Source organism: Macaca fascicularis, chromosome 14 (genome assembly GCF_037993035.2).
Source record: "Macaca fascicularis isolate 582-1 chromosome 14, T2T-MFA8v1.1".
Lineage (NCBI taxonomy): Eukaryota > Metazoa > Chordata > Mammalia > Primates > Cercopithecidae > Macaca > Macaca fascicularis.
The window spans coordinates 25,378,777-25,399,264 of NC_088388.1; the positions used below are offsets into that span (position 1 = coordinate 25,378,777).

General features: G+C 37.6%; 1 protein-coding gene across 32 annotated transcripts in view; it reads left to right on the forward strand.

Annotated features, from left to right (window-relative positions):
• The window catches only part of LRRC4C (leucine rich repeat containing 4C), a 1,324,460-nt gene that overhangs the window by 1,076,692 nt on the left and 227,280 nt on the right, over positions 1 to 20,488 (forward strand). The window contains exon 7 of one of the 32 annotated variants that reach the window (XR_012423319.1): positions 6,730 to 6,816. The exons of the other annotated variants lie outside the window; for them this stretch is intronic. The gene's annotated coding sequence lies outside the window, so the exon portion shown is untranslated. Of the gene's footprint in view, positions 1 to 6,729; positions 6,817 to 20,488 lie in introns of those variants that run through there. 32 annotated transcript variants of the gene reach the window in all.

Genomic DNA, 20,488 nt, shown 5'->3' on the forward strand with positions numbered 1-20,488 from the left:
TTCATATAATGTTCAGTTCATATAATATAACTGCCACTTATAAGTAAGAACATGCAGTGTTTGGATTTTTGTTCTTGCGTTAGTTTGCTAAGGATAATGGCCTCCAGCTCCATTAGTGTCCATGCAAAGGACATGGTCTCATTCTTTTTTATAGCTGTGTAGTATTCCATGGTGCATATATACCACATTTTCTTTATCCAGTCCATCCTTGATGGGCATTTAGGTTGATTTCATGTCTTTGCTACTGTAAATAGTGCTGCAATGAACATATGCATGCATGTGTTCTTATAATAGAACAATTTATATTCCTTGGGGTATATATCCAGTAATGAGATTCCTCAGTGGAATGGTATTTCTTTCTTTGAGGAATCACCACACTGTCTTCCACAAAGGCTGAACTAATTTACACCCCCACCAACAGCGTGTAAGTGCTGCCTTTTCTTTATGACCTTGACAGCATCTGTTATTTTTTGACTTTTTAATAATAGCCATTCTGACTGGTGTGAGATGGTATCTCATTGCGGTTTTGATTTGAATTTCTCTAATGATCAGAGATGTTGAGAATTTTCATGTACTTGTTGGCTTCATGTGTGTCTGCTTTTGAGAAGTGTCTGTTCATGTGCTTTTCCCACTATTTGTTTACTGATTGGTTGATTGAGACTGAGTGTTGCTGTGTTGCCCAGACTGGAGTGCAATGGTGCCATCTCAGCTTACTACAACCTCCACCTCCTGGGTTCAAGCAATTCTGCCTCCTCAGCCTCCCAAGTAGCTGGGACTACAGTTGTGCCCTACTACACCTCGCTAATTTTTGTATTTTTAGTAGAGACAGGGTTTTGCCATGTTGGCCAGACTGGTCTTGAACTACTGACCTCAGGTGTTCCACCTGCCTTGGCCTCCCAAAGTGCTGGGATTACAGATGTGAGTCACTGCACCTGACCATTTCTTAATTTTTTTTTCTTGTAAATTTGTTTATGTTTCTTATAGATCCTGGGTGTTACACCTTTCTCAGATGTATAATTTGCAAAATTTTTCTCCAATTCTGTAGGTTGTCTGTTTACTCCATTCATAGTTTTTTTTGCCATACAGGATCTCTTTGTTTAATTAGATCCCATTTGTCAATTTTTGCTTTTGTTGCAATTGCTTTTGGCATCTTCCTCATGAAATCTTTGCCCATGCCTATGTCCTGAATGGTATTGTGTATATTGTTTCCCAGGGTTTTTATAGTTTTGAATTTTACATTTAAGTCTTTAATCCATCTGGAGTTAATTTGTGTATATAGTGTAAGGAAGGGATCCAGTTTCAGTCTTCTGCATATAACTAGCCAGTTATCCCAGCACCATTTATTGAATAGGGAATCCTTTCCCCATTGCTTGTTTTTATCATGTTTGTCAAATATCAGATAGTTGTAGGTGTGCAGTCTTATTTCTGGGTTCTCTATTCTGTTCCATTGGTCTATGCACCTGTTGTTTTACCAGTACCATGATGTTTTGGTTACTATAGCCCTGTAGTATGGTTTGAAGTCAGGTAGCATGATGTCTCCAGCTTTGCTGTTTTTGCTTAGGATTGCCTTGACTATTTGGGCTCTTTTTTGGTTTCATCTGAATTTAACAATAGTTTTTTCCTAGTTCTTTGAAGCATGTCAATGGTAGTTTAATGGGAACTGGTAGTTTAATAGAATTGACTCTATAAATGGTGCTTTTAAAATGGTATTTTAATAGCATTGACTCTATAAATTGCTTTGGGCAGTATGGCCATTTTAACAATATTGATTCCTCCTATCCATGAGCCTGGAAGTTTTTTCCATTTGTCTGTGTTATCTCTGATTTCTTTGAGCAGTGGTTTGTAGTTCTCCTTGTAGAGATATTTCACCTCCTTAGTTAGCTGTATTCCTCAGTGTTTGCCATTAGTGGCAAAAAAACTCAATTACTTTTGCACCAACCTAATATTCTTTTTGTGGCAATGGTGAATGAGAGTTCATTTGTGATTTGGCTCTCAGCTTGACTGTGGTTGGTGTATAGAAATGCTGGCAATTTTTGCACATCAATTTTATACCTGAAACACTGTTCAAGTTGTTTATCAGCTTAAAAGGCTTTCGGGCTGAGACAATGAAGGGATAGTTTGACTTCCTCTCTTTCTATCTGAATGCTGTTTATTTCTCTCTCTTGCCTGAATGCCCTGGCCAGAACCTCCAATGCTATGTTAAATACGAGTGGTGAGAGTGGCTATCCTTGTCTTGTGCCGGTTTTCAAGGGGAATGCTTCCAGGTTTTGCCAAGTTAGTATGATGTTGGCTATGGGTTTGTCATACGTGGCTCTTACTATTTTGTTGTATGTTCCTTCAACACCTAGCATAGAGTTTTTAACATGAAGGGTGTTGAACCATATCGAAAGTCTTTTCTGCAGCTATTGAGATAATCCTGTGGTTTTTGTCTTTAGTTCTGTTTATGTGGTGAATCACCTTTATTAATTTACATATGTTGAACCAACCGTGCAACTGAGGATGAAGCCTATTTTATCATGGTTAATAAACTTTTGATGTGGTGCTGGATCAATTTACCACTGTTTTGTTGAGAATTTTTTGCATTGATATCTATCAAAGATATTGGCCTCAAGTTTTCTTTTTTTATTATATTTCTACCAGGTTTTGACATAAGGATGATGCTGGCCTTATAGAATGAGTTAGGGAGGAATCTCTCCTTTTCAATTTTTTGGAATAGTTTCAGTAGGAGGAAACAGTTTTTATCTTCAGATATGCCAGGATGAGCTCCTCTTCTTTGTGCTCTCCTGGCCTCAATGTGTCTGGGACTGATTAGAATGACTTCATCCTCGTATCTGCAACTTTCACAGTCTAGAGTTCATTAGACCTCACTATTGAGGCAAGACCCTCTGAGGTCCCTATTCAACACCCCATTTGTTAAGAAATATTTGGTGAGAATATAAACTTTTCCTGTTTCTGTGCATGCAGCAGAGTTTTTTCCACCTGTTACTTTCTATTGATCGGTTTTCCAGACTTGGTAGTTTCCTGGACCTCTTGCGTGATCAGTACTCATGTAATGACTGGCAGAGAAATCTCAGCAGATCTCTGTATCTCTCTTTGCTACTTGCCCCTCTCTGATATTCTGCCTTTCAAATTCTAACCTTCTTTGCCTTTCTAAATACTGTCTTCTAAACTTAAGGAGAAGGCTCTGTTATTGTAGCCTGGAATTTTTCTCCAAATGGTCAGTCAGAATAATCATGGGGATCATTTCATTTGTTTGCCTTCTTTCAAAGAGTCTCTCATACTGCCTTTCAATGTCTGAAAAAGATTTTTTTCATATAGTTTCTTCACTTTATATTTGTTGCATTATGAAGGCATACAATTTTTAAGATTGAATTTTGTTTTTAATCTAGAGAGTAGCCAGGTCAATTTTCAGCAATAACCACTTTAATGTTTGTAAAACTCTAATACAATACGCTCTCAAAAACTTGTCCTATTAGGTAGGGATGAGGTGTGGATTTCATTTTTTTCCCCCTGAATCTCATAGGCATTATGATATCAGATTGGGAGAGCTTATTCCAAAGCTACTAGTCAAAAATTATTTTGATTCTAACTCTAATTTTCAAATAGATAAATTTTAGATGGCATAAAATGCTCATGGAAATGAATTGGGAAATATGAGGCTATTCAGGATGGGTTGATTCTGACTGTTTACAGCTTTTAGTACTATGTTGGAGAACTCGAATAATATCCTGTAGCAATTGGGAATCCAGGAGATTTTGAAGCAGGAAAATATTCTCATCTAGCTATGCATAAGAGGATTAATCTAGTCACAAAATAAATTGAGATGGGGAGATTGGAGGCAAGGATCCTTAGTATAGTCATGAGATAAGGACCAGAATTAGCATTGTGATGTTTTGTATACACATCCCAACTAAATTAAGAGATGAGCTTAATTGATGAGCAGTGAAATTAACATTGAGGTTTCATTACAAACAATGGATGGCTTTGGGGGAAAAAAAAGTTCTGTCTACTGAGGAAGCTGAACTCATACTACTGGGATGCTCCAAATAATATGACAGCTTATTTCCCAAGCAACCAGGATATGACAATGCACTTCTACCACCTGGATCTGTTCCCCAGAGCAGAGGCTTTGTCTGTGGCACAGATGATAGGATGTTTGGCTTGCCCAATTCATTGCTTGCTATTCTAATGAAGGCCACGTGCTGGTATCTTGCTTTTGAGAGGCACACACATATCTCAACTTATTTTCAATAATGAATTACTTCTTTGTATCAGTTGCCAACACCTTTGCTTAAACCTACCCGACACATTACATATGGGAGAAACACCAGCTTTCCTTTTTTTTCACTTAACAATTTATCAGATTGACTATTTTGTTAAACAGAAGGAGATTAATTAAACTGGCTTTTTAAGCTGATGAAAATCATTAGCATAGTCAAGTAAACTATTTATGATTGTTTTGGAGGAAGAATAAGCATGGGAATCAGTAGAAACCCAAACCAGCGCCAGCTCACATTTGAGAGCGTTTGTTAAATAAATAAATAAATAAATAAATAAATTGTTTAAATTGCTTCCTTGGTGTTTTCCCAAGGCCAAGTCTCAAAGGATGATTACTATCAAAAACAGGAGCATAGAGGGCTTTCTGAAAGGGAAGGGGAAATATTTGCATGTGGAATCAGAAAAATGTCCAGTGAGTGTCTGCAGGTGCACGTGCATTTTGGAAAAAAGTTTCAATAAAAAGCACATAAAGAGACCAACCTGTGTCACCATAGCGGTGATCAGTAATAAGTAGGCAGCTTAGTATAGGAGACAGGAGGTTACATTAAGAGCTTGGGGACCAGGCACTTGCCTATAATCCCAGCACTTTAGGAAGCCAAGGCAGGTGGATCACTTGAGCCCAAAGGGTGAAACCTGGCCAACATAGTGAAACCCCATCTCTACTGAAAGTACAAAAATTAGCCAAGCATAGTGGTATGCGCCTGTAGTCCCAGCTACTCAGGAGGCTGAGGGAAGAGGATTGCTTAAGCCCCAGAGGTGAAGGTTGTAGTTAGCCAAGATCCTACCACCGCACTCCAGCCTGGACAACAGAGTGACAGAGTGAGACCCTGTCTCAATAAAAAGGAGTTTGGGGAGGGAAGCTTTACCTCACCTCTCCAACCTTTTTTTTTTTTTTTTTTTTTTTTGAGACAGAGTTTCTCTCTGTAGCCCAGGCTGCAATCCCGGCTCACTGCAACCTCCGCCTCCCAGGTTCAAACAATTCTCCTGCCTCAGCCTCCCAAGTAGCTGGTAGTACAGGCAGGTACTACCATGTCTGGCTAATTTTTGTATTTTTAACAGATACATGGTTTCACCATGTTGGCCAGGATGGTCTTGATCTCCCGACCTCATGATCCACCTGCCTCGGCCTCCCAAAGTGCTGGGATTACAGGCGTGAGCCACTGTGCCCGGCCACTTCTCTAATCTTTAAAATTGGAAGACTGGACTTAATTTGAGCTAAGATCCCTTTTACTTCTAATTCAGTGTGATTATTTGTATCATGCCCAGGATGTTATAACCTTAACATGTACAAGGAAAGGGATACGTCGTAGGCTTTGTAGAACTAGACAGGCAGTCTTGCTGTGTGTGGATACCTTTTGAATATACCCCCATGACTCTATGCATATGCAAGTGTGAGAGAAAGAGAGAGAGAGAGGTTTCTCATTTTTGATAAGATATCCATTTGTTAAGAGTTTCTTTTTTTTTTTTTTTTTTTTTTTTTTTTTTGCTGGGTAATGGAGTTTTACAGAAGGAAATAAATGATTTGTGTCTATTAAAGAAGCAAGAGCAACAACTGCACATTTTTGAGAGCCTCATTAAATGTGTTCTGTTTCCTGCACTGTCTCTGTTCATTTGGGTGAGAACTGAAGTGCACAATAAAAGGCTGAATTAAGTGAGAGGCTAAATGAACCAATTAATTCTTTTTTCTCCAATACAATGAAGGTACCAAACAGAATGTAAAGCAGCCCAAAATTGACCCTTGCCTATCTCCTCATATGACTTCTCTGACAGGCACAGAAAGCATGTCCCTGTTCTCCTCCAGTCTCAGAGCTATAAACACACTGAAAAGTAAAGAGGCTTTGACAATAAAATATCACCATATTTTTTAAAAAATAACAGTCACACTGAATACCTGAATTTTCCCCAGTCCCCTATCTTTGGCTGACTTTGGTCTTTAAAATTATTGCCCTTTCCCCCTTCAAAAAAGTGTCAGTATTAACCTTAAATTTTTTAATATTTTTACCTCTAAAGAGCATAATATGATACTAACTTTGTTCACAATTTTAGGGATAGCAATAGAATGTATGGTTTACAGTGCACTCATAGACCTTGTATTCAAGCAAGACTGGTGTTTAATGGCAGCTTTGTGACCTTGAACAAGTTACTTAACATGGTTGAGCTTCAGTTTTCTTGTCTGCCCAATGAAACAATAACAGCCTTTCCTCAGATGGTTGGTGTAAATGTATAAATTAGTTCATGTCGAGTGACTAAAAAAATATCAAATATATACTAAACACTTGAGGAATGAAAGTTTTCATCACTGTCTGCCTCATGCTTGGAAATGTATGTTCATATGATTTCCTCATGATAAAATGTAATAAATAATTTACCTCCAAGGCAACAGAAAAATCCCCGATACCAAGTTACCCTCTATGGTTGATACTGGCGTTTCACTCTGTTTTGTTTTCCCAGGATTATCTACTCTTCTTTCATCCCGTGATAAAGCACAGTCAAATTCCTGCATAGGTTCAATGGAATGAGATCACCTAATGACCCAGGCAAGAACCCCTTATTGTCTAATACGGTGTGGCAGACTGCTTAAGTCCCAGTTCTACCCTTAGCGGCCAGACATTGAAGTTCCTTCTACCTCTTTAACCTACTTTGAAATAGGAATAGTAATAACAACATCATAGAAAAATTGTGAGAAACAGATGAGTTAATGTAGGTATCTTTTTTAAACAACTGCTTAACAGAATGCATACTATGTCCCATGTAATCCTTTAAGTGCTTGTGATACTAAGTTATGTAATCATCATAACATCAGAGGTGTTCTGGAGCTGGCTCATTCTGACTCGTAAGAGCCAATTATTAAATATTCAAGAATTTTGTGAGCTGTTTGTGAAACTGTTGATCGCATGCCATAGGTACTGGTAGGAGTGTTTACGCCTTTGAAATTGGCAAAGACCACATAACTGGACAATCCTGTGAGGCAGGTGCTTTCGTCATCAAACTGACTTTATAGCTGAGACCCTGAAAGTATAAGAAACGTGCCCATAAATCACTCAGTCACTGAGTGCCAGAGCTGAGAATCACACCCATTGAGTCTGACTTCTCAGTTTATGCACTTTATCTCTATACTACACTATGAATGTAAAACACTGCATGGCAAGGGAAGAGATGAAGCAAAATAGCTGAATAGAATTTTCTAGTGATTGTCTCTCCAAAAAGAACACCAGATTGAACAACTATATACAAAAGAAAGCACATTTGTAAGAGTCAAAAATCAGGTTAGTGATCACAGTACTTGATTTTATTATTTTTTTTTTCCAAGAAATTATTTATTAATAGAAGTTAAATAATTCCATTAGTTTTTTTTTTTTAATTTTATTTATTATTATTATACTTTAAGTTGTAGGGTACATGTGCATAACGTGCAGGTTTGTTACATATGTATACTTGTGCCATGTTGCTGTGCTGCACCCATCAACTCGTCATTTTAACATCACAACAAGGTAAGAGGCACCAAATAGAGGAAAGAAAGTCTTGAATTGCCTATACCACCCCTTCACCATCCCTCAGCAGCACAGCATGGGGCAGAGAGAGAATCTGTGCTTGCGGAGGGAAAATGCATTGAGTGTGTAACTTAATTGGAATTCAGTGCTGCCCTGTCACAGCAAAAAGCAGCACAGGGAAGAATTCAGCTGGTGCCCATGGAGGAAGCATTTATGTCACTGCTACCCAGAAGGGAATTGTCCATCTCAGTGGTAGAAAATTGAGTTCCATTTAGCCCTACCACCATAGGTTAAAGCGCTCTGGCTTCCTAAATAAACTTGAAAGGCAGTTTAGGCTACAAGGGTTGTAATTCCTGGGCAAGTCCTGATGCTGCCGTGGGCTCAGAGCCAGCAGACTTGGGATACATGTAATTTAGTGAGACACCAGCAGCGGTAGCTAAGGGAGTGCTTGTGTCACCCCTCTCCCAACCCAAAGCAGTGCAGCTTGCAGCTCCAGGGGAGACTCCTTCATTTTTCACGAGGAGAGAAGAGAAGAGAATAAAGAGGACTTTGTCTTGCAATTTGGAAACCAGCTCAGTCACAGTAGAATAGGACATCAGGGCCTATTCTGTCTATAGACTCTGATTCTGGCTGTAGGCTGAATATAGCCTTAAAGGCTAAGGGACCCCTCCTTCCAGACCCCTCCTTCCAGGCACTAGCTCCTGGATGTTTATAAATACACACTGCCCTGAAAAGAAGAACCCAGTCCTGGCAGGATTTAGCACCTGTTGATTAAGCAGCCTTTGGGACTTGAATAAACATCAGTGGCACACCGACAGTACTCCCCATGGGCCTGGGGAAGGACCCAAGGCTATGCTGGCTTCAGCACATTCCTAGCTATGGTAGCTATGGACAAAGATTCCTTCTGCTTGCAGAAAGGAGGTGGAAGAGTAAAGGGGGCTTTGTCTTAGAGCTTGGGTACCAGCTTGGCCACAGTAGGGTAGAGCACCAAATGGGCTCCTAGAGTCCTCACGTTCAGACCTTGGCTCCTGAGAAGCACTTTTGAACCCACCCTGGGCCACAAGGAAGCCCACTGTCCTGAAAGGGGAGACCCAGGCCTAGCAGCATTCATGACAAGCTGATTAAAGAGCCCTTGGGTCTTGGATGGACATTGGCAGTAGCCAGGCCATATTTGCCATGGGCCTGGGGCAGCAGTGGCCATGAGGAGAGACTCCTTCTGCTTGAAGAAAGGAGAATAAAGGATAGGAAGAACTTTGTCTTGCAGCTTGGGTGCCAGCTCAGCTACATTAGAATACAGCACCAAGTAATTTCCTTACTTTCCCAAGTCCAGGCCCTGGCTCCCAGATAATATTTCTGGCTCTAACTGGGGCCAGCAGGGAGCTCATTTCCCTGAAAGGAAGGACATAAGCCTGCCTGGATTTGCCACCTGCTGACTGAAGAGCCCTACACTGGCAAGAGCCAAGCAATGGTTGCCAGAGGTCTTGGATGAAACCCAGTGCAGTCTCAGTGGTGGTGGTCACAGGAGTGCTTGTGTCACCCCTCCCGGAGCTCCAGGCAGCTCAGCATGGAGAGAGAGACTCTATTTGTTTAGGGTAAAGTAACGGTAGAGAAAAAAAAGACTCTGCCTCATAATTCAGGGAATTCTAATGGATCTTATTGAAGATGACCAATATGGTAACTCCTTGAGTCTGCAAGAGTCACCGAATTACTGGATTTAGGATGTCCTTTTATGCAGATAGAAATGCAGCGACCAAAGACTTAGATCACAACGCTCAATTATCTTTGAATACTTGGAAACCATTTCTAATACAGATGGGTGGAAACAGGCCCAGGCTACAAAGGCTACAATAAATACCTAACTCTTCAATGCCTAGACATCAAAGAACATTATGAGCATGAAGACCATCCAGGAAAACGTGACCTCACTGAACAAAATAAATAAGGTGCCAGTGACCTAACCTGGTGTGACAGAGGATTCAGAACAACTGTTTAGAGGAAGCACAATAAAATTCAAGATCACACACAGAAGTAATTCAAAATCCTATCAAATAAATTTAACAAAGAGGTTGAAATAATTTTTTTGAGACACAGCCTCGCTGTATCGCCCAGGCTGGTGTGCACTGTCGTGATCTCGGCTCACTGTAATGCCCACCTTCCAAGTTCAAGTGATTCTCATGCCTCAGCCTCCCAAGTACCTAGAATTACAGGCGCGTGTCACTGGGCCTGGTTAATTTTTGTATACTAGAGATGGGGTTTCACCATATTGGCCAGGCTGATCTCAAACTTTTGACCTCAAGTGAACTACTACTTCAGCCTCTCAAAGTGCTAGGATTACAGGCATGAGCCACCGCACCTGGCCTGAAATGATTTTTAAAAATCAAATGAAAATTCTGGACCTGAAAAATGACATAGTAAAAAATGCATTAGTCTCTCAAGAGCAGAATTGATCATGCAGAAGAAAGAATTGGTGACTAGAAACCACCCTATTTAAAAATAGACAAGCAGAGGAGACAAAAGAAGAAAGAATAAAAAAGAGTGAAGTACAACTACAAAACCTAGAAAATAATCTAAAAAGGCAAACCTAAGAGTTGGTGACCTCAAAGAGGAAGTTGAGAGAAACACTGGGGTAGAAAGTTTATTCGAAGGAATAATAATAGAGAACTTCTTATACCTAGAGAAAGATATTAATATTCAAGTACAAGAACATTATAGAACACCAAGAAGATTTAACCCAAAGAAGGCTACCTCAATATATTTAATAATCAAACTCCCAAACATCAAGGATAAAGAAACAATCCCAAGAGCAGCAAAAGAAAAGAAACAAATAACATACAAAGGTGCTCCAATGCATCTGGCATCAGATTTCTCAGCAGAAACCTTACAGGTCGGACAAGAGTGGCATAACACATTAAAAGTGCTGAAGAAAAAACTCTTTTATCTCAGAATAATATATCCAGTGAAAATATCCCTCAAATACGAAGTAGCAGTACTTTCTCAGGCAAACAAAAGCTGAGGGATTTCATCAACATCAAACCTGTCCTGCAGGAAATGCTAAAGGGAGTTCTCCAATCTGAAAGAAAAAGACATTAATGAGTCATAAGAAATCATCTGAAGATATAAAACTTACTACTGACAGTAAGTACACAGACAAACGCAGAATATTATAACACTGTAATTGTGGTGTGCAAACTACTCATATCTTGTCAACTCAAGATAAACCTATCAAAAGCTAATAACCGCAACAACTTATCAAGACATAGTATAATAAGATATGAATAGGAACAACAAAAAGTTTAAAAGTGGAGTGGGTTGAAGTTAATTTGTAAAGATTTTATTAGTTTTCTCTTTGCTTGTTTGTTTGTTATTGCAATTAGTATTGTGTTGTCATCTGTTTAAAATAATGGTCTGTAGGATGTTATTTGCAAGCCTCATAATAACCTCAAATTTAAAAAGCCTACAACAGATCCACAAAAAATAAAAAGCAAGAAATTAAAACAAAGAAGAAAAAAACACCTTCAAAGGAAGAAAGGAAGGAAGGGAGGGAGGGAAGGTAGGAAGGTAGGAAGGAAAGAAGAAAGGAAGGAAGGAAGGAAAGAAAGAAGGAAGGAGAAAAAAGAAAGGAACTATAAAACAACCAGAAAACAAATAACAAAATGCAGGAGTCTTTATCAATAATAACTTTGAATGTAAATGGACTAAAATTTCCAGTAAAAGACATAGAGTGGCCAAATGAATAATTTTAAAAAGACCCAAATATTTTTAACCTACAAGAAACACACTTCACCTGTAACATCTATAAAGACATACATAGACTGAAAATAAAAGGATGAAAAAAGATATTCTATGCAAATGAAAACCAAAAAGCAAGAGTAGCTATACTTGTATTAGACGAAACAGACTTCAGTACAAAGCTATACAAAGAGATAAGCAAGGTCATTATATAGTGACAAAGAGGTCAATTCAGCAAGAGGATATAATAATTGTAAATATATATGCACTCAACACTAGATCAACCAGATATATAAAGCAAATATATGTTTCATTAAGAGTAGTCAAGTTTAGTAGTGAAAAAGGGGGAAGAATATAACAAGGAATTCAATATGTAACTGATGGTGATTAATTGAGATAACTGACGGTGATCAATTGAGATAACTGAGTACCCTAGGACTAGCCGAAAGCAAATATTAGAGCTAAAGAGAGAGATAGACCTCAGTACAATGATAGCTGGAGGTTTCAGCATCCCACTTTCAGCCATTGGACAGATCAACCAGACAGAAAACCAACAAAGAAACATTAGACTTAATCTGCACCATAGACCTAAGGGACCTAATAAATATTCACGAATATTTCATCCAGTAGCTGCAGATTGCACATTCTTCTCCTCAGCACACAGATTATTCTCAAGGATAGACCATATGTTTGGCAATAAACAAGTCTTTAAAAAATTCAAAAAAAAATCGTATCAAGTATCTTATTTGACCGCAATGAAATAAAACTAGAAATCATAACAAGAGAAACATTGGAAACTGTACAAACACATGGAAATTACACAATATGCTCCTGAATGATCAGTGGATCAGTCAAGGATGCCCACTTTCACCATTATTATTGAACATAGTACTGGCAGTCCTACACAGAAAAATCAAACAAGAGAAAGAAACGGCACTTAAATTAGAATGAAAGAAGTAAAAGTATCTTTGTTTGCAGATGATACAATCTTCTATTTGGAAAAATTTGAAGACTCCATCAAAAAAACTATTTAATAAATTCAATAAAGTTGCAGGATACAAAATCAACATATAAAAATCTGTCACATATCTCTATGTCAACAGCAAACAATCTGAAAATAAAATCAAGTAAGTAATCCCATTTGCACTAACTACAAGTGAAAGAAAATACTTAGAAATTAACCAAAGTAGTAAAAGATCTCTACAATGAGAACTGTAAAACATTAATGCACGCACTTGAAGAGAACACAAAAATAAATGGAAAGATATTTCATGTTCATGGATTGGGAGAATCAATATTATTAAAAAGTTCTTACTTTCCAAAGCAACCTATAGATTCAATGCAATCCTAATCAAAATACCAATGGCATTCTTCATAGAAATACGAAAAATAATTCTAAAAGTTACATGGAACCACAAAAGACTAAGAATAGCTAAAGCCATTCTGAGCAAAAAGAGCAAAACTAGAGGAATCATGTTACCTGACTTCAAATTATACTACAGAGCTATAGTAACCAACACAGCATGGTACTGGCATAAAAACAGACACATAGACCAATGGACTAGAATTTCCATTTATTTTTGGAAACAAATCCATACTTCTGCAGTGAACCCATTTTAAGGTATGAAGAACAGACACTGGGGAAAGGACAGCCTCTTCAATAAATGGTGCTGGGAAAATGGAATATCCATATGCAGAAGAATAAATCTAGACCCCTGTCTCTTCAGCACATGCAAAATCAAATCAGAATGGATTAAAGACTTAAATCTAAGACCTCAAGCTATGAAATTACTAAAAGAAAATACTGGGGACATGCTTCAGGACATCAGTCTGGGCAAAGATTTTTTGAGTAATATCCTAAAAGCATAAGGCAACCAAGCAAAAATAGACAAATGAAATTATAAATGAAGTTAAATAGTTTCTACACAGCAAGGAAAACAATCATCAAATTGAAGAGAAAACCCATATAATTGGAGAAAACATTTGCAAACTCTACATCTGACAAGGGATTAATAACCAGAATATATAAGGAGGTCAAAGAATACAATAGGAAAAAAAATCTTATAATCTGATTTTAAAATGGGCAAAAGATCTGAATAGACATTGCTCAGAATGTCTGAGATTGTGTCAGAATAGCACACAAATGGCAAACAAGTGTATAAAAAAGTCCCTAACATCATTGATCATCAGAGAAATGCAAATCAAAATTACAATGAAATGTCATCTCATTCCAGTCAAAAGGACTTTTATCCAAAAGACAGGCATTAATAAATGCTGGCAAGAATGTGGAGAAAAGGGAATCCCATTCAGTGGTGTTTGGAATGTAAATTAGTACAGTCACTATATATAACAGTATGGAGGTTTCTCAATAAACTAAAAACAGAACTATCATATAATCCGGCCATTCCACTACTGGGCAAATATGCTCCACAAAAGGAAATCAGTATATTGAAGAAATATCTTCACTCCCATGTTAATTGCAGCGCTATTCAAAATAGTCAAGATTTGGAAACAACCGAAGTGTTCACCAACAGATGAATGGATAAGGAAAATGTGGTACATATATACAATGGAGTACTCTTCAGCCATAAAAAAAAAATAGATTCTGTCATTTGTAGCAACATGGATGGAACTGGAGGTCTTTATGTTAATGTGAAATAAGCCAGACACAGAAAGACAAAATTTTGCATGTTCTCACTCATTTGTAGCTGCTACAAATTAAAGCAATTGAACTCATGGAGACAGAGAGTACAATGATGGTTACCAGAGTCTGGGAAGGGTATTTGTGGAGGAAGGGAGTGGGGATGACTAATAGATTAAAAATTTAGTTAGATAGAATGAATAAAATCTGGTGTTTGATAGCATAACAGGCTGACAATAATTTATTGTATGTTTTAAAATAACTGAAAGAGTATAATTGGAATGTTTGTAACACAAAAAATAATAAATGCTCGAGGTGATGGATACTCCATTTACCCTGATATGATTATTATGCATTATATGCCTGTTTCAAAGTATCTCATATACCCCATAAATATATATACCTACTATGTGCACATAAAAATAAAAAATTAAATACACTGAATAGTAAGTACTCAATAAATTTTAGCTATTGTTAACATTTAAAAAGGCATTTCCCTCATTGCTTCTCTGTCTTCCTCTGTTCTTTCTCTGTTTTATCTCACTTCTCACACAAACTTTACTTCATGTCTTTACTAGGTCTTTATGTGTCGCATAAGAAGCGATATTTTTAAAATTATTATAGTTTCCATCATACATTGAAATCATTAGAAAGAGTTACAGATTTGGATTGTCACATCTTTTAGTTTTCATGGGTTTTGGTGAAGAAGGCAGGGCAGAGGCTCATTAGCTGTTATCTAAGATGCTGGGAGCAGAGGTAGGCATGCAGGTCATAAGAATGTCCCCATAACTACTACAAATGAAAATAAGTCTATAAAGAGCAAGAGTGACAGCAACAGTGGAGTAATGTAGTTGTTTCATTTCTTCCTTGAGTTTATACCAGTGCATGTGATTTTGGACTTAAGTGTGAGAGACAAGCTTAGGTGTGCCTCTTGTGAAATGTAGAACCTCTGGGAAAGTAAATATACTAAGTCTGTTTCTTCAACAATAAAATGTAAATAGTCATAATAATATTTTTTTTCTGACTTGAGGTGATACATGCATACTTTTTTTATTGTGCTTCACAGATTTTGGGTTTTTTTTTTTTAAACAAATTGAAGGTTTATAGCAAGTCTGCATTGAGCAAGTCTAGCAAGCACTGTTTTTCCAGAAGCATGTGTTCATTTCATGTCTCTGTGTCACATTTTCATAATTCCCACAATATTTCAAACACTATTATTATTACTATTATTAAATCTGTTATGGTGCTCTGTGTTCTTTGATGTTACTATTGTTAATTGTTTTTGGGTACCTTGAACCATGCCCGTGTAACACATTTAATCCAGAAATGTTGTGTATATTCTGACTGCTGCAACAACTGGTCATATCTCTCCCTTTTTTGGGGCCTCCCAATTTCTTAAGAGACAACAATATTGAAACTAAGCCAGTAAGCAACCCTACAATGCCCTTTAAAATGTTTTCAAATGGGCCGGGTGCAATGGCTCACACCTGTAATCCCAGCACTTTAGGAGGCTAAGGCACCTCCTTTAGGAGGTAGATCACCTGAGGTTGGGACTTGGAGGCCAGTCTGACCAACATGGAGAAACCCCATCAGTGACAGATTGGATTAAGAAAATATGGCACATATACACCATGGAATACTATGCAGCCATAAAAAAGGATGAGTTTGTGTCCTTTGTAGGGACATGGATGCAGCTGGAAACCATCATTCTCAGCAAACTATCACAAGAACAGAAAACAAAACACCGCATGTTCTCACTCATAGGTGGGAACTGAACAATGAGATCACTTGGACTCAGGAAGGGGAACATCACACACCGGGGCCTATCATGGGGAGGGGGGAGGGGGGAGGGGGGAGGGATTGCATTGGGAGTTATACCTGATGTAAATGACGAGTTGATGGGTGCAGCACACCAACATGGCACAAGTATACATATGTAACAAACCTGCACATTATGCACATGTACCCTACAACTTAAAGTATAATAATAATAAATAAATTAAAAAAAAGAAACCCCATCTCTACTAAAAATACAAAATCAGCCAGTGAGGGTGGTGCATGCCTGTAATCCCAGCTACTCAGGAGGCTGAGGCAGGAGAATTTCTTGAACCCAGGAGGCAGAAGTTGTGCTGAGCCAAGATTGCACCATTGCAATCCAGCCTGGGCAACAAGAGCGAAACTCCATCTCAAAAAAATAAAATAAATATTTTCAAATGAAAGGAAGTGTTGCACATCTCTCACATTAAATCAAAAGCTAGAAATGACTAAGCTTAGTAAGGAAGGCACAAAGCCATACATTTAGCCAAGTTGTGAAATCAAAGAAAAAAATTCTGAAGAAAATTAAAAGTGAGACTTCAGTGAACACATGAATGATAGGAAAGCAAAACAGCCTGTTGCCAATATGAAGAAAGTTTTAGTGGTCTGGATAGACCAAACCAGCTGCAACATTTTCTTAAGCCAAAGCCTAATGTAGTGAAGGCTAAGAAAGGTGAGGAAATTGTAGGAGAAAAGTTTCAAGCTAGTAGAGGTTAGTTCATAAGGTTTAGGAAAACTACCAAATCCACAACATAAAAGTATAAGGTGAAGCAGCAAGTGCTGATGTACGAGCTGCAGCAATTTATTCAGAAAATCTAGCTAAGATGACTGATGAAGGTGGCTACAGTAAAAAACAAATTGTCCAAGTAGACAAACAACCTTCTCTTGGAAGAAGATCCCATCTAAGACTTTCATAGCAAGAGAGGAGAAGTCAATGCCTGGCTTCAAAGCTTGAAAGAATAGGCCGATTCTTATTAGGAGTTAATGCAGCCGGTGGCTTTAGGTTGAAGTCAATACTCATTTACCTTTCTGCAGATCCTAGGACCCTTAAGAATTATGCTAAATCCACTCTGCCTGTGCTTCATTAATGGAATGACAAAGCCTGGATGACAGCACATCTATTTATAGTATAGCTTGCTGAATATTTCAAATCCATTCTTGAAATCTGCTCAGAAAAAAAAAAAAAACTATTTTTTTAAACACTACTACTCATAGACAATGTACTTTGTCACTCAAGAGCTCTGATGAAGACATGCAAAGAGATTCATGTTGTTTGCTTTTAAAAAAACGTTTAAGTTCAGGTGCACATGTGCAGGTTTGTTACATAGGTAAACTTATGTCATGGGGATTTGTTGTACAGATTATTTCATCACCCAGGTATTAAGCCTAGTACCCATTAATTACTTTCCCTGATCCTCTCACTCCTATTTCCACCCTCTGATAGGCCTCAGTGTCTGTTTTTCCCCTCTCTGTGTCCATGTGTTCTCATCATTTAGCTGCGACTTATAAGTGAGAACATGCACTATTTAATTTTCTGTTACTGTGTTAGTTTGCTAAGAATAATGGCCTCCAGCTCCTTCTATGTCCCTGCAAAGGACATGATCTCATTCATTTTTATGGCTGCCCAGTATTCCATGGTGTATGTGTATCACATTTTCTTTATCCAGTCTATTATTGATGGGCATTTAGGTTGATTCCATGTCTTTGCTATTGTGAACAGTGGTACAATGAACATACACATGCATGTGTCTTTATAACAGAGAACAATTTATATTCCTTCGGGTATATACCCAGTAATGGGATTTCTGGGTGAAACGGTATTTCAGTCTTTAGCTCTTTGAGGAATCATCACACTGTCTTCTGCAATGGTTGAACTAATTTACACTCCCACCAACAGTGTATAAGCATTCCTTTTTCTCCACAACCTTGCTGGCATCTGTTATTTTTTATCTTTTTAATAACAGCCATTCTGACTGGTGTGAGGTGGTGTCTCATTGTGTTTTTGATTTTCATTTCTCTAATGATTGGTGATGTTGAGCTGTTTTTCATATGCTCGTTGGCCTCATATATGTATTCTTTTAAGAAGTGTCTGTTCATATCTTTTGCCCACTTTTTAATGGTGTTGTTTGGTTTTTCCTTGTGCATTTGTTTAAGTTCCTAATAGATGCTGAATATTACACCTTTGTCCATCACATAGTTTGCAAAATTTTTCTTCCATTCTGTAGGTTGACTGTTTACTCTTTTGATAGTTTCTTTCAAAGAAGAAGTATCTCTTTCGTTTAACTACATCCCACTTGTTAATTTTTGGTTGTGTTGCAATTGCTCTTGGCATCCTCATCATGAAATTTTTGCCTGGTCCTACAACCAGAATGGTAATTCCTATGTTATTTTTCAGGGTTTTTATAGTTGTAGGTATTACATTTAAGTATTTAATTTATTTTGAGTTGATTTTTTGTATATGGCATAAGGAAGGGGTCCAGTTTCAATCTTCTGCATATGGCTAGCCAGTTCTCCCAGCACCATTTATTAAATAGGAAATCCTTTTTCCATTGCTTGTTTCTGTCTGCTTTGTCAAAGATCAGATGGTTGTATGAATATGGCATTATTTCTGTGCTTTCTATTCCATTCTATTGGTCTGTGTAACTGTTTTTGTACCAGTATCATGCTGTTTTGGTTACTGTAGCCTTGTAGTGTAGTTTGAAGACAGGTAATGTGATGCCTCCAGCTTTGTTTATTTTGCTTAGGATTGTCTTGACTATTTGAGATCTTTTTTGGTTCCATATGAATTTTAGAATAGTATTTTTGAATTCTGTGAAGAATGTCATTGATAGTTTCATAGAATGGCATTGAATCTATAAATTACTTTGGGCAGTGTGGCCAGTGTGACAATATTGATTCTTCTGCCTATCTATGAGCAAGTAATGTTTTTCTATTTGTTTGTATCATCTCCAATATCTTTGAGCAGCGTTTTGTAATTCTTATTGTAGATATCTTTTATCGCACTGGTTAGCTGTATTCCTAGGTATTTTATTCTCTTTGTGGCTCTTGTGAATGGGATTGCATTCTTGATTTGGCTCTCAGCTTACATGTTCTTCATGTACAGGAGTACTACTGATTTTTTACACTGATTTTGTATCCTGAAATTTTGTTGAAGTTGTTCATCAGATCAAGGAGCTTTTGGGCAGAGACTATGGGGATTTGTAAGTATAGAATTATATTGTCTGCAAACAGTGGTAGTTTGACTTTCTCTTTTCCTACTTGAATGCATTTTCTTTCTTTCTTTTGCTGGATTGCTCAGGCCAGGCCTTCCAGTACAGTATTGAATAGTAGTGGTAAGAGAGGGCATCCTTCACTTGTTCTGGTTTTTAAGGGAAATGCTTTCACTTTTTGCCCATTCAGTATGATGTTGGCTGTGGGTTATCATAGACAGCTCTTATTATTTTGAAGTATATTCTTTTAATACCTAGTTTGTTGAGTGTTGACATAAAGGAATGTTGAATTTTACTGGAAGCCTTTTCTGCATCTATTGAGATAATCATTTGGTTTTTGTTTTTGGTTCTGTTTATATGATAAATCACATTAATTGATTTGCATATGTTGAACCAACCTTGCATGCCAGGGATAAAGCCTACTTGATCATGGTGGATTCACTTTTTAATGTGCTGCTGGGTTTGGTTTGCTAGTATCTTGTTGATGATTTTTGCATGTATGTTCATCAAGAATGTTGGCTTAAAGTTTTCTTTTTTGTTGTATCTCTGCCAGGTTTTGGTATCAAGATGATGCTGGCCTCACAGAATGAGTTAGGGAGGAGTACCTCCTCCTCAATTTTTTCAGAATCATTTCAGAAGAAATGGCACCAGCTCTTCTTTATACATCTGGTAGAATTTGGTTGTAAATGCACCTGGTCCTGGGCTTTTTTTGGTTTGCAGGCTTTTTATTACTGATTCAATTTTGAAACTTATTATTGGTCGTCTCAGAGATTCAACTTCTTCCAAGTTTAGTCTTCAGAGGTTATATGTCTCTAGGAATTCATCAATTTCTTCTAGGTTTTCTAGCTTGTGTGCATGGAGGTGTTCTTAGTAGTCTCTGAGACCTTTTTGTATTTCTATGGCATCAGTGGTAATGTCCCCTTTGCCATTTCTAATTATGTTTATTTGGATCTTCTCTCTTCTAGTTCTTTATTAGTCTAGCTAACAGTGTATCTCTCTCTCTCTCTCTTTTTCTTTTTTCAAAAAAACCAACTCCTGGATTCGTTGTTCTTTTGTAAGTTTTTTTGTCTAGAATTTAGAGATCTTTATATATCACTTCACATTAAAAACATATTGGTTTTGAATATTGTATGTTCTCACTTATAAGTGGGAGCTAAACAATGACAACACATGGACCAAAGAGGGGAACAAAGGACATCGGGGTCTATTTGAGGGTGGAGATTGGGAAGTAGAAGAAGATGAAATAAAATACCCATCAGGTACTATGCTTATAACATGGGTGACTGAATAGTCTGTATACCAAATTGCCACGACCTAAAGTTTAC